The sequence below is a fragment of the Bidens hawaiensis genome, unplaced genomic scaffold, assembly GCF_021521415.1.
Source record: "Bidens hawaiensis isolate Kalapana, Puna unplaced genomic scaffold, B.hawaiensis_p1.1 tig00007241_1, whole genome shotgun sequence".
Classification (NCBI taxonomy): Eukaryota; Viridiplantae; Streptophyta; class Magnoliopsida; order Asterales; family Asteraceae; genus Bidens; species Bidens hawaiensis.
The window spans coordinates 161,117-175,232 of record NW_027491498.1 but is presented as its reverse complement, the minus strand read 5'-3'; the positions used below and the strand labels follow the sequence as shown (position 1 = coordinate 175,232).

Here is a 14,116-nt window from a genome sequence, read left to right as displayed (position 1 = left end):
ATATATTCTGTTAACATATAGTAAACAAGTAATAATAGTTATATATTATGTTAATATTATACTAATTGTTAACAAATAGTAAACAAGTCAAGCTTGAGGATGAAAAATTGCTCATGAACCGAGCTCAAGCTTTAGAAATTAAGATCGAAACAAGTCGAGTTTGAAAATGTGCCGAGCCAAGTTCAGCCTGTTTCCAGCCCTAATGCATGTATGTTATATTGTGTACTATTTATTAACAATTATTATTATATTAACATAATATATATTAATTATTAACATAATATATAACATTATAATATTAGTTAACAATTATTATAGTTTCTATTAAATTGAAAGGGAGGAGGATAAATTTTTTTTTAAAGAATTATGGATTGACGAAAATACCCCTCACATGGATGGAGTTTAACGGTAAAGTATGACTACGTTAATCAATTGGACTGAAATTTTTATAATATAAAACTATCAATCAATCAATCATACCCAGTGGAATCCCACCAATAGCAAAGCTATAAGTAGGGTCTGGGAAAGGTGGGATGTAGGCAAACCGTACCTCTATCCGATGGGATAGAGAGGTGGCTTCCAGGAAGACCCTCAGCTCAAAATAACATTGTATGGGGAAAATAAGGGGCATCAAAGTACAATAGTAATAAAATTGATAGTAGCACGTAGTAAAATTAATAGTACCAATACATTTATAGATAACCATATAAAACTATATGAGAAGAGGAAACAATATGGTGTGTGACCAAAAATCAGGTAAAGAAGACCGCTAAGGTATTCCTTTCTCCCTAAAAGTCCTTAGCCTTAATTCTAAGTCTCCAAGAATTCATATCCTCAATCATGTCCTCTGAGAGGTTTAGGTCTAGCAAATCATGTCTAATCATCTCTTCCCAAGTCAATTTAGGTCGGCCTCTACCCCTCCTCCCCCATATAGTAATGTTTTCTATAGATCTAACAGGGTTCTTCATATGTCTTCTCTTCACATGTCCAAACCATCTCAATCTCCACTCTCTTATCTTGTCGGATATGTTAGCTACCCCTAATCTTTCCCGCAACACCCTGTTTGTTATTCGGTCTAACCTTGTGTGCCCACACATCCAGCGTAACATTCTCATCTCTGTTACCTCCATTTTCTGCTCTTGTGCCTTCTTGGTGGCCCAGCAATCTGAAATTGTTAAAGGGTTTTGTCATTTGGACCATACAGAAGTTCTGTCTTTAAAAAAATATGAAGACTTCGATCATGTGCATGCCGTCACAACACGTTTCTCATCATGACGTACATCTGAATTGGTTAATAATAACTAACTATACATACTTCGAACTTGAAAATTTATTACAAATTTATGAAGGTTTTTGGCTTGATAATGTGCCTCATTTAGAAAGGGTTGACCTAGTTGCTTCAATACCTAGCATGCTTTACAACGCTGGTTCAGATGCATAGATTTTCTCTTAGCTGCCCAAGACATAATATATCTTTCAAATCTAGGATGCAAAAGTTATGTCTAATTACCATTCGTCCAGTGGCGAAGCTTGGACTAAGACACCGTGAGGGGGGGGGGGCGAACTCAAAATGTATACATAATTTCATAAACGGATGTGGCCGAGCTCAAATTTTCGGCCGAAAACGGCTAAATTTACACTACATATAAAAAATTCCGGACGAAAACGGGTAAATTTACACTACTACGCAAAAAAAACCGGGGGGGGGGGGACCCTCGGCCCTAACTAAGCTTCACAGTGCATTCGTCAATTGTCTAGCACGAAACAAAACATCTTTCGGGGTGCAACGTGCATTAGCATTTACCATCATTCGTCCGTCACGCTAACAATACCACAATGATGAGCATATGATGATATGAAATCCCTATCTCACTCAAGGCACATGATCGATCACACACTTTATTATTGCAAGAAATAACCGACTCAAAAACTCGTTACAGTAATTCTCTATAGATCACACATCTAAAACCTCAAACCAAGCCATTTATTTATAATCTAACCCTAACTTGGTGACCATGACATTACCATTAACCATATTATAGTTATAAAACTAAACTGATTTGACCGACTTGTCAACTTTCACCAACTTGTGAATACAGTTCAGAATAATCAACACCCACGTGGTTTACAAATTGTCATACATGTATAATAATTTAGAATCATGACGATCGAATCTAAATGCATCTTAACAATTGCAATTTCATTTCATGTATTTATATTTCCAGTGAGTTTTTAAAATCGACATAACACCATAGCCCGTAGTTTAATCATATCTATATCACATTCCTTTAGGTTTGTTACACCTAAACCGAACTAACAACTTAAATTTGCAAAAACCATTATTAAAGTGGTTGATCATCTATAATATGGAAATTAACAATATGGTATATACACAACTTAAGGTAGGGAAACGAGGAACAAATAAAGCAAGAATACAAAGCCATTTTCTTTTGAAGAAAAACCTCAACTTTGGCTGCCTTAAGCGGTAGCTGCAGCTGCCGCCTTTTCTTCTTCCTCGTGTGCCGGCTGAAGGGTGCAAATGAGGTTCCGGTCCCCATACACATTATCTACACGGCCTGTCACATAAAACAAACCAAACCCCAATTTTAGTAACACCAAAATACAAAAAGAAATTTAACTTATTTTCAAAAATATAAAGTGTGAACCGACATGTGGTTGGCCAGAACTTAGCAGACCGAAGCCATGAAGCAGGGTAGGCTGCATATTCCCGGGAGTACGGTTTGATCCACTTATCAGTCATGAGCACTTGAAGAGGATGAGGAGCTCCCTGTGAATGACATTTCATGAAAAAAAAAAGTAAAAATATTAATTTTCTATCATCTAGTCGTTTAGCTGTGAGCAGACAAACTAAAAAACCGAAGGTTCGGTTATGATTTTTTAGATGACTGATAAGTATGGTTCGACAATAAAACCAACCTTTATATCTCATTTGCTTAATTAAATATTATGTTATATAACGAAAAAACGTTGTTTTATATATCTTCTACAAGTAATATATTAGTTATCGCTTGTTCTCATTTATAATTAAAAAGCTTGACAGTAATATATTATTTGAGCAAACAACCTACCTTGATAACGTTGTTGTTAACATCCGCGTTTCCTTTCTCAATTTCAGCTATTTCTTTTCTAATGGAGATCAAAGCATCACAAAACCTGTCTAACTCTGCCTGCATGATAATGATAATAATTTTTTATGCATTATACAAAAGTGAAGATGAAGAATTATAAAAAAAAAAATTGCATGCAAAAGTTTAATTTAGAAGAATACCTTGCTTTCACTTTCAGTAGGTTCAATCATTAGTGTTCCAGGAACGGGCCATGACATTGTTGGACCGTGAAATCCATAATCTATCAGACGCTTAGCAACGTCTTCCGGCTCTATTCCAGCAGTAGCCTAGATTTTGAAATATATACGATTCAGACTTGGCTAGGGGTGTGCATGGCTCAGCTAAAACCAAACCAAAAGCCAAAACTTTGGTTTTTTTGAAAATAATGAAGTTAGGACTAAATCTTTCTGTTGAATAATAATTCATTATTATGCATTTGGACTAATATATTCGATTAACACTTTATTAAATTCTTAAAAACTATCTAAACTATATACTAAAACGAAAATCTATAAGTTCAGTTCAGTTTTCTTGATATTAATTACATGCAAAACCGAAACAAAAGTTCGATTTACGAAAAATATAAAACCAAAATGGATATTCCTTTTAAGTGTGGTCAAATGGTTTGGAACAGGTTCATACGAAAATTAATTATATATTAAAAAATATAATCCAACCCTTTTTAATAGATGATTTAAGACGTCTTTAATGCAACTTGAATACACTTTGGATGGCCTTCAACCTAATTAAAAATATAAATATAGCCCAAAGCGACCCGTTTATAAGTAAACAGGTCAATGTTACCATATCTAGATTATGATAGAAATGAGTCAAACATACCTTTAAGGGTCTCAAATCAACAATAAATTCATGGGCAACGGTACCATTGACACCACGGAAAAGAATGGGGTAGTGACTCTGAAACGTAAAAATAAATGAATAAAAAAAACATTAATTAAACAAGTAGCAGTGACTATAATCATACTAGCACTAACGCACCATATACCATCAGAACACAGTATCCAAAAAACACATAACAAATGGATGAAAAAGAAAACAAACCTCAAGACGTTTTGCCATATAATTTGCATTCAAGATGGCTATCTTTGATGCATCCGTAAGTCCCCGAGATCCCATCATGGCAATGTATGTATATGATATGGGTAAAATAAGAGCTGATCCCCAAGGTGCTGCAGAAATTGTACCAAGTGGCTCGGCTTTTACGGGTGCTGGTAACCCTCCGGTCCCGACCTTTAAAACAAACACGAATTAACAAACCAATAACAAAAGGTAATTTAAAACTGATTTATTTGGTGCATACCACGGGATGAAAGGCAAGTATGGTGCCAAGTGTTTTTTCACACCAATTGGGCCCATTCCGGGCCCACCTCCACCATGCGGGATGCAAAATGTCTTGTGAAGGTTCAGATGACAAACATCAGCACCGATCCACCCGGGACTTGTTAGACCAACCTGCAAAAATTCAACTTGATCAACATCTATGCTTGATAAATAAAGGGTTATAGTAATAAAGCATAATATATTATATATTCAGATATAGGAACTTATGTGAGATATTTCAGTTCAAACATATTAAATTATTACTTAGTAACTTATACGCAATTTCAATCATATCATATCTCAAATATCATTTTATAATTCCTATATCTTCATTACTAACTTTTTAATATTTCATTTAGTTACCACCTGTAATACGCGGGTTTCTAATCTAGTTTATAATATTTTATCATACGGTCATTTTATTAAAAGATTTTGATATACCTGTGCATTCATATTGGCACCATCCATGTAAACCTGACCTCCATTGTCATGAATAATTTTGCAAATCTCATCAATGCCTTCTTCATAAACTCCATGAGTCGAAGGATATGTTACCATCAGAGCAGATAAATTGTCCTTATTTGCTTCGGCAGCCTTTCGTACCTCTTCAATGTTAATGTTACCTTTAGCATCGGTTCCAACAGTAATGATTTTCATCCCACACATAGCAGCACTTGCGGGATTTGTTCCGTGTGCTGACACTGGAATGATGCATACATTTCTGTGATGATCTCCTCTTGCCTACAGTTGCGATCAGAGTAACTTTTCTTAAAAACAATTCAAAACTTGAAAAGAGATCGTGGATGTGTGTTTTTAATTATGCAGCAAATAGCTAATAACCAAAACAAGGTTTTTTTAATAATATTATTAAAGTATAAAGTAAATATATGATAAAATGATATCAAATTAACTATAACGTAGATTTTATATTTTATTTATTAACAGACTTTTATAAGAAAAACAACCATCTAAATTTTTCACAGTTACTTTTTAATAAAATTAACAAAACGTGTACTTAACTAGGATAAAATTGAGGGTTAATTACACAACTTTCATTTTCCCTAAAATATGTTCAATCGAAACTAATCATAATCAGAATCACTTTTATCTTAAAATGAACTCAAAACTTCACAAGTGAGTGCAGGAAAGTGTTTTTGAAACTGCTTATATAGCAAATAACTAAATAACCAATACAAACTTTCGTATATATTATTAAAATATATAGTTAAACCATGACAATGTATATTTTAGTTCACTATAATGATAATTTTTATATTTATTTGCCAACAAATTTTATTAAAAACATCTATAATTTTCATAATTAGCTTTTTATGCACATTTAACTGGGGTTAAAAAGAGTGTTTTTACTTTTGTTTTCCCTTAACTAATTAACTTTGTTGTAGATGGTATTAAACTGATTATTCAGATTAACTATAATCAGCGTTACTTTATCTAAACAACCCATAAAAGTATGTACAAAAAAGTTGCATCATACCATATGATATGCCGGATAACCATTAGCCCGGCATACTCTCCAGCAGCACCAGCATTCGGTTGCAAAGAGAAAGAATCAAAACCGGTGACCGTGCACAACATATCACCCAAATTCTTAAACATTTCCTGAAAATAAGTACCACAGATAATTGTAAAGGTTAAATCTTTAAACTAGACAATATTATAACTTTAAACTTAAAGTGAAGGAAGACGTTATTACTTGATATCCTTCGGCCTGATCAATAGGTGCAAACGGATGCATGTCTGCAAAGGCAGGCCACGTCACTGGCATCATCTCGGTAGTTGCATTGAGTTTCATTGTACAAGATCCCAATGGAATCATACTGTGACATAATGATAGATCCTTTGACTGCAATTTGCTGATATATCTCAGTAATTCATGCTCTGTGTGGAAGCTAATGAAACAAAAATAATTAGTTTAAATTTTTAAAATCCATAAAAGATTTTAGAAAAAATATTCTAGAGGCTTGAATGGATGGGCTGCGTCATGGGTCAAGACGGTATCATTTTTAGCACGGCTCAAGTTTTATTAGTAAATAATGTGTGTAATATATTATCACAATCATAATCAAACCATTTTATTATTAACTTGACACAAATCAACCCATTTGTAGAAGTGTGCAAGAAATAGAAAAAACCGATGTCTATCCGAAATAACCAAACTCAAACAGAAACCAAGAGACTGGTTTATGTTTTCGTAAAAACCGAACTTGCATGTAACTAAAAACGAAAAACTGAACCTACAGGTTTTCATTCTTCAGTTTGAATTTTAAATAAATCATACAAATTTAATTAATAGTGTTACTCAAGTATCTTAATCCAAATGTATAATGATCAATTAATTATTATTAACTGGAAGATTTAGGTCCAAAATTTCAGGCCCAAAATGGTAGTACCGAAAAAACCGAAATGGAACCAAACTCAAACTGAAATTCAAAAATCAAAAAAAAAAAACAGACGGTTTTAAGAAACTCAAAGACCGAACTTTCAGCTTTTTGTTCGGTTTGAGCCCAAAACCGAGCCATGTGCACCCCAAAGATTGTAGGTAGATGAGTTGAAATTGCCAAAATGCAAGGAAGAAACATACGAGTTAAAAATTGGATGCGTCATAAACGGAGTCTCTCTTACGAGCCCTGAAGGGATGACATCTTGAACCTCTGGTGCAAGAGATGCAGTAGTGAATGGCACCTGCATTTAAACAAGAAACTTTAAGTTGTTCCCAGCAAAGGATGTATGTATTTATATGTTATATATAATTACAGTATCCATATGAATAATGATATAATATACTCACCGGTTTCCCCAATGAAAAAACTTTAAACAATGTATCAACGTCTTCAATGGAGGTTGTTTCATCAAATGAGACGGTAATCTAAATGCAAGACAAAACAACTTCAAAAATAAAGTCAACTGTTCGCAAATATTAGAGGTGGCAAGTTGGATTGACCCGAAACACTCTTTGCCCATTTTTCTTAATTCTTTATAAATAAGAAGTGTTTCGAATAGGATCACCAAAATAATATTATTATAGTAAATATCTATTATTTTAATAAAATAATTTAGTGTTATGAGTTAAAAATACACTATAGTAGACTAATCTAAGGTAACCCAATTTGACCTGTTGACTAATTTAAGTTGATCAAAATGAACCCATATACAATTTAGCGTTGCCCAAATTAGCCCATTATTTGAACAGCATAATCAACAACAAAAACATGCTTACAGTGTTTTTATTAACAATACGAAGATTCATCTTGTTTTTAAGAGCTTCTTCAGCTATTGCAGTTGAATCAGCACATTTTATCTTCACAGTGTCAAAAAACGGAAGATCTTGAACATCTACTGTCCCGAGTTTCTTTAATCCAGCAGCAAATGTTGCAGCAAGTCCATTGACCCGTTGGGCAATTGTTTTTAGGCCTTCAGGTCCATGGTAAATACCATACATAGCAGCCATGTTTGCAAGCAATGCCTACATAATAACAAAATGTTTTAACCACCAAAATCCAAATAACATGTCAAAATTTGAAGTATAAATATGTGGATCTGGGATATTAGAACAGGGCATACACTATTATAACAAAACACTCTGAGGGATGCAAATATAAAACAACTTTTTTATATTTTTATACACGAAACCAAAATAACCAAAGCGTAACTGGAATAACCGACACGACCCAACTGAAATAACCGAACCCAATAGAAACCTAACAGTTGGGTTTTATATTTTTTAAATAACTGATATTTTGGTTCACTTTCGGTTTTGCATCAACCAATGAAGTGTATTGTGTATTTGGGTGGACCTTGCATTCCAATGAAGTGTAATTAGTACTCCACTCTGTATATAACCGACTCCAGTATCTTGACGGGGCAATTCGGGGTTTTTAATACACCTTTGTTTAGCTTGTTCAAAGAAAACTTTACTTGAGCCATAACTTATTTACCCAAACACTAAAAAAATGTAGTAACAATCATAACAACTAAACGGATCAAACTACACGATTAGGACACACAACATAACAAGAATTCTCAAATTCATTAAACAAATCAAATTCAAGAAAATCAATACCTGAGCGGTACAAATGTTGCTAGTAGCTTTGTCCCTCCTGATATGCTGCTCGCGCGTCTGCATCGCCATCCTAAAAGCAGGCTTCCCAGACGCATCAACACTAACACCAATAATCCTCCCGGGCATCATCCTCTTATACTTCTGCGATGTCGCAAGAAACGCAGCGTGCGGACCACCATACCCCATCGGCACGCCAAACCTCTGCGCAGACCCCACCACAATATCCACCCCAAACTCACCTGGCGGCTTCAACACACACAGCCCCAACAAATCACTCGCCATAACAACCTTCACCCCACTCGCGTGCGCCACCCGAACAAACTCCCCGTAATCCAGCACCTCCCCTTCCGTCCCCGGATACTGCACCAACACCCCACACACATCACCCGACGAGTAATCAAACTCCTTCAAATCTGACACCACAACCTCCAACCCGAACCCATCCGCCCGAGTCCTGCACACATCAACCGTCTGCGGGTGACAATTACTCGCAATCAAAAACGTCTTCTTCTTCCCCTTCTGAATATTGTTGCACATGGCCATGGCCTCGGCAGCCGCAGTCCCCTCGTCCAGCAAGGAGGCGTTGGACATAGGCAAGCCCGTTAAATCCTTAATCATGGTTTGGAAATTCAACAAGGATTCGAGCCTCCCCTGCGCGATCTCGGCTTGGTAAGGCGTATACTGAGTATACCAGCCCGGGTTTTCCATCACATTTCTTAATATAACCCCAGGCACAAATGTATTGTAATAACCCATACCAATAAAAGACTTGTACACCTTGTTTTTGGAAGCTAGTTCTTTCATATGATGAATCATTTGCGATTCGGTTAAGCCCGAGTCGAAATGGTTGAGTCTCATGGATTGATTTGGGAACGGTGGCGTCTATTAAGGAATCAAGATCATTGAAGCCTACAGTGTTGGCCATTTGGGTTTGTTGTGATGGGGTGGCTGAGTTATGGCGGCGTGGGAAAGTGTCACTGGGTTTTAATGATTCGATTGATATGGGTCGGAAATTAGTTTGCGATCTAGTGTATGATGAAACAGAAACATAGTGGGTTGAAGATAATGTAGATGGGTTTGGTTTGGATTGAGATATTAGGCGTTTGAGAATGGATTTGGATGCTAGTCTGCGAGCCCGATCCATTGCGTGTTGAATGAATGATGGAGGTGAAGTTGGATTGGATGAAGATGAATATGAATATGAATCACCAACTTCAAGAAAAAGGTGTACAGAAAGACGAGGATCTGTTTGTTTATTTTAGTATTTCATGAGTAGCGTGGCCTAGTGGGTTGGTGATGTACTCTTGAAAGAATCATGGTATGGTAAGGGGAATATTGTGTTATTCATCCCTAGGGTATCTACACATTGTCATATTAACTTTTTAGTTATTCAAAGCTTTTGTTTTGTTGCAAAAGCCATCGGACCCGACGAAAGCAGCTTCCTGCACTGTCGGTCAAACTGTTTAGCCTTATGTCGGTTACGTTAATAGTTCCGTCGGGTCTTGATCCTCTTTTTTCAGACATTGATCCTCTCTCATTGGACCAACATAATCAAGCTGTATACGTGTTGCTCAGGTTGACGAGTTGTAAAGAAAAGTCAGTTAAATGATTCAGTGGTCAGTGTCAATTTGTTTAACTAAATAAATTAGATAGATAGGTCAATCAAACACTACCCCTTTAAACTAAATCGCTCAACGCAAGCATTATTTGTTTCTTATACAGGTTAGATATTCTCATCTAAAATATGATTATTTTTGTGTTCTGTCTGTGCCATGTCAGTAATTGTCGCTCCAAGTTATTTATTGTCAAAATATAATTAACGTAGTAATAGTTAAAGTAAATAAGAGCAATCATTAATTGATATTCTTGTAGAAAACAAAACAAACAACATTCAAATATCACAAAGTTATTCGTAGCACAATGCATGTACTTTAGTGTCAAATAACTTTTTAACAAAAATATTTAATTTTATTAAAATGTAAACTGCTGAGTTTGTAATGAAAGTAAATAACAGATATATTTCCGAGTGTTTTGAGGAAAGTCATTAACACAATTATAAAAAGGGTGTTGCTAAACGTACCCTCTTTAATTCATTTTTACTAAACATACCTACTCCTTCAAGTTTTACATTAATACAATTTAAGCCTTTTATTGTTTCTTTTGTCATTTTGTTATCTTTTATTATCATAATTATTTTTATAAAAGAATTTTTTTTTCTATTTTTATTTAACAATGTTTTTTTCTATTTACCATTTTATGTATATTTAAAAGCCTTTAATAAAAATATATTTTTTCTTATTTAGAAAAATGTTTTTTTTCTTATATGAAAACCGTTGTTTTTCTTCTTGTTTTAAAAAAAAAAAATTTCTATACTTGTTTTAATCTTTTTGGAGAGCGTTTTTCTTTTTAAATTAAGGGATGGTTTACATTTTTTTTATAAAATAAAATATTATTTTTTATAAATAAAAAAGTTAAATAACATACAACTTGATAAAAAAAATTGACTCTTTTCTCAGGTAATATTAATCTCATGTATCCACACCTAACAAATAAAATCAAATTGTTTTAAATACATTTTATAAAAAAATAAAAAAACAATAAAAAACTAGCTAGAGAAAACATACAATACTTTTTAATACATGTAAAAATATAAACAAACTTTTGATAAGATCTTAAAGAAATAAAATAATAAAACAAATAACAAAAATATATAAAAACTGTAAAATAAAAATTTAATTGTTTTTTATTTAATATCTTGAGAGAAGTAAAATAAAATAAGAGGGACTAACATGTCAATTACAAATGTTAAGGGGAAATGAAAGTTCAGGGGGGCGTATGGATGGCAAGAGAAGGGGGTACGTTTAGCCTGACTCTTATAAAAACTATACTAAAAATTGTTCTTACGTTTTAATTTATAAAAGTATCTTGCCTTCCAAAATAACAAGTTTCAGGAAGTATCTTGATATGCTCTTTCTTTATTTTATTTGACGGTTTTAGCTTATCACATTAATTAGCACTGAATTCGTGGCACAAAAGGTTCCTCTTTCATTTGCAATACTCTCCCAATGAAACTTCTGAATAACATAAATATATACATTTTAATGCATAAAGTTAACACATCAAGAAGATATGCTTCGGTTGTACATGGGTTAAACAAAGGACATGCCCGTGGCATCAAACATTATAATCGACTATGGTTAAGAACTTCAATTGGTATACATTAAGAACTTCGGTTTTTGGTTTTAAAGAAAAGACAAAGGACGTTGAAGCAGTTTTCGCATTAGAACTTAACACCCAAAACTATTTTGTAATGCAAACATCGATTCTCTTGATTTCTACTTTAACAAACTATATCGATTATGATGCGACATTGACATGGTTAATAAGAAGTTCTAAAAAATAATTAACGGATGAATTAACATCTTCAATATATTATTTTCCTAAAGATCAAAGTAAATTATGCACCTACACAGGCCCGACTCAGAGGGGCGGGTAGAGAGGGAGACGGTCTTAGGCCCACCGGTTTTCTATGCCCTGAAAAAGTTGGCGCGCTTATATGTATGTATGTATGTATGTACATTATGTATGTATGCATGTATGTATGTAAGCCCTATAGTTTAGTAACTTTAAATTTTGCTCAACTAATAACACCCCACCCCACCCCCACCCCAAAAAAAAAAACCGAAAATTGAGATGTCCAAGTTCAAATCTTGAATCACTCATTTATACTCTTTATTGTTATTTCCATTTGTTTTTCATTTTCATTAAAAGTTGCTATGTCATGAGCCTAATTTTTATTAACCCATGTTAATAGTCATGTTTTTTTTTCTTATTCATATTTAAAGAAAAAAAGACCATTTTGTTTAAAATAAAAAGTGGTAGGATAACTTCATGATTCGTTCAAATATTTAAAAATTATGTTGCTAATATACTTTTGTTTTGTTTATTGTTTCACAATTATCTTCGTATAATTTACTTTACATATGAGAGTTATTTAGTTTATATTTTAGAGGTTCATTCTTTACTTGTCATGGATCCTTACCTTTTTTAGGAATTCTCAAAAACAGCCATGCACCTGCACATACATAATCCTCTTAGAATACTCTTAGGAAAAGTGATTTGCATACTTTATGATATAGGACGTACTACTTAAACATGGTCTATTTGGTTGTATAAAAGTTGATTGATTAGTTGGTTTATATGGGTACAATCAAAGAGAATTAGACTAAAAAGACCAAATTTGTTACAAAATGAAATTGAAGGGCCAAATTTAGTAATGGTAGTATGGCTTAGGTACCCATTAGGTAAATTATACTAGAAATATTTGGTGAAGTTGGAAAGGAGAAAGGTGGCGGTGTCGGTTGGTGAGTGAGTATTTTTAATATTTTAAGAGGGACCGCACACCAATAAGTTAAGAAATGAGTTGTGTGATATTTTTCTAACTAGTAATTTATATGTAACTAATTAAGTTTATAAAATGAAACAGAATAAAACCATAAAAATATCATGCTTTTTTTAATACTAACACACTCGGATTATTATTATTATTATTATTATTATTATTATTATTATATAACACGCGAACAAGTTCACGTGATTATTTAATTGTAGTTGATTAACATTTATTTCGAAAGTAAATATATGCCCGTTTCTTAGCTTTTCCTTATTTTATTTTAATTTGTAATTTCTTTCATAATTTTGAAGTTTTGAACATGTTAAAATGCAATTGGATATCAAGGTATTTCAAGTGGTTCAGGTTCATAAATTGATAGGGTTTGATATATTTAGATTGTGATTGATTGAGCTCAGAGAAAAAAATAATGAAAACAAGGGCCGGACGATTGTATTATGAAAATGTAAAGGAAAATTTACAATGATAATCTAGGGCTACGCCTTCTCTCCATACATCGGAGGCCTAACAAACTAACAATTCAATCATGCTCGCTAACACATCTTATTCCTATAACTTATACTGCCCCTATATTACACTTTGGCCACTTGTATTAATTTCCGATTGACCACCCCCCCCCCCACTTTAAAACAATCTTTCTGTGCGTCGTCTGGTGGCTGGTCCTGCCCATGCACCACCCACAAATGATAGGATCCAACAGTTAATTCAATGCTAGGACTTGCAGTCATGTGCCACCAAAGAATACCCGATAGTTTTGTGGGAAAGAAAGTTCCAACATAGACAAACGTGTCAAAAGACAGAACCCGATCAACATGAGTTATCCAAAACTGAAATTCCCCTAAATGAAGAACCCTTCAGAATAGCTATTGGAATCTCCTTGTTGACCTGAAGGAACGAATCCATCATATATGGCTGTAGACGGATTGTGAAGCATGAGATTTGGACAAAAGAGCAAAGGTACCGTACCTGCTTTCCAACCAAGGTGTCTATCACCAATTTAGATCGTAGACACCATCATGAACAGTAGATATTGTTGTTATAGCACAACGAACGTGTGATGAATATTAATTTCATTAAAAGAGGGGATGCTCATAAGGCTAAAAGTGGGTCCACTGCTAGAAAATTTTGCACCAATAATTTTTGGTTCTTGAAATT

At 33.9% G+C, this 14,116-nt stretch overlaps 1 pseudogene across 1 annotated transcript; it reads right to left on the bottom strand.

Annotated features, from left to right (window-relative positions):
• Positions 1-2,359: 2,359 nt before the first annotated feature.
• LOC143634772 (glycine dehydrogenase (decarboxylating) A, mitochondrial-like) lies at positions 2,360-9,694 on the bottom strand (annotated as a pseudogene). Its single transcript, XR_013153925.1, has 14 exons — positions 8,551-9,694; positions 7,708-7,953; positions 7,279-7,356; positions 7,072-7,172; positions 6,184-6,379; positions 5,965-6,089; positions 4,911-5,210; positions 4,450-4,601; positions 4,191-4,379; positions 3,969-4,046; positions 3,290-3,415; positions 3,090-3,188; positions 2,671-2,788; positions 2,360-2,576 (listed from the first exon to the last, which is right to left on the bottom strand). The product of XR_013153925.1 is annotated as a glycine dehydrogenase (decarboxylating) A, mitochondrial-like (transcript).
• Between the last annotated feature and the right edge of the window lie 4,422 nt (positions 9,695-14,116).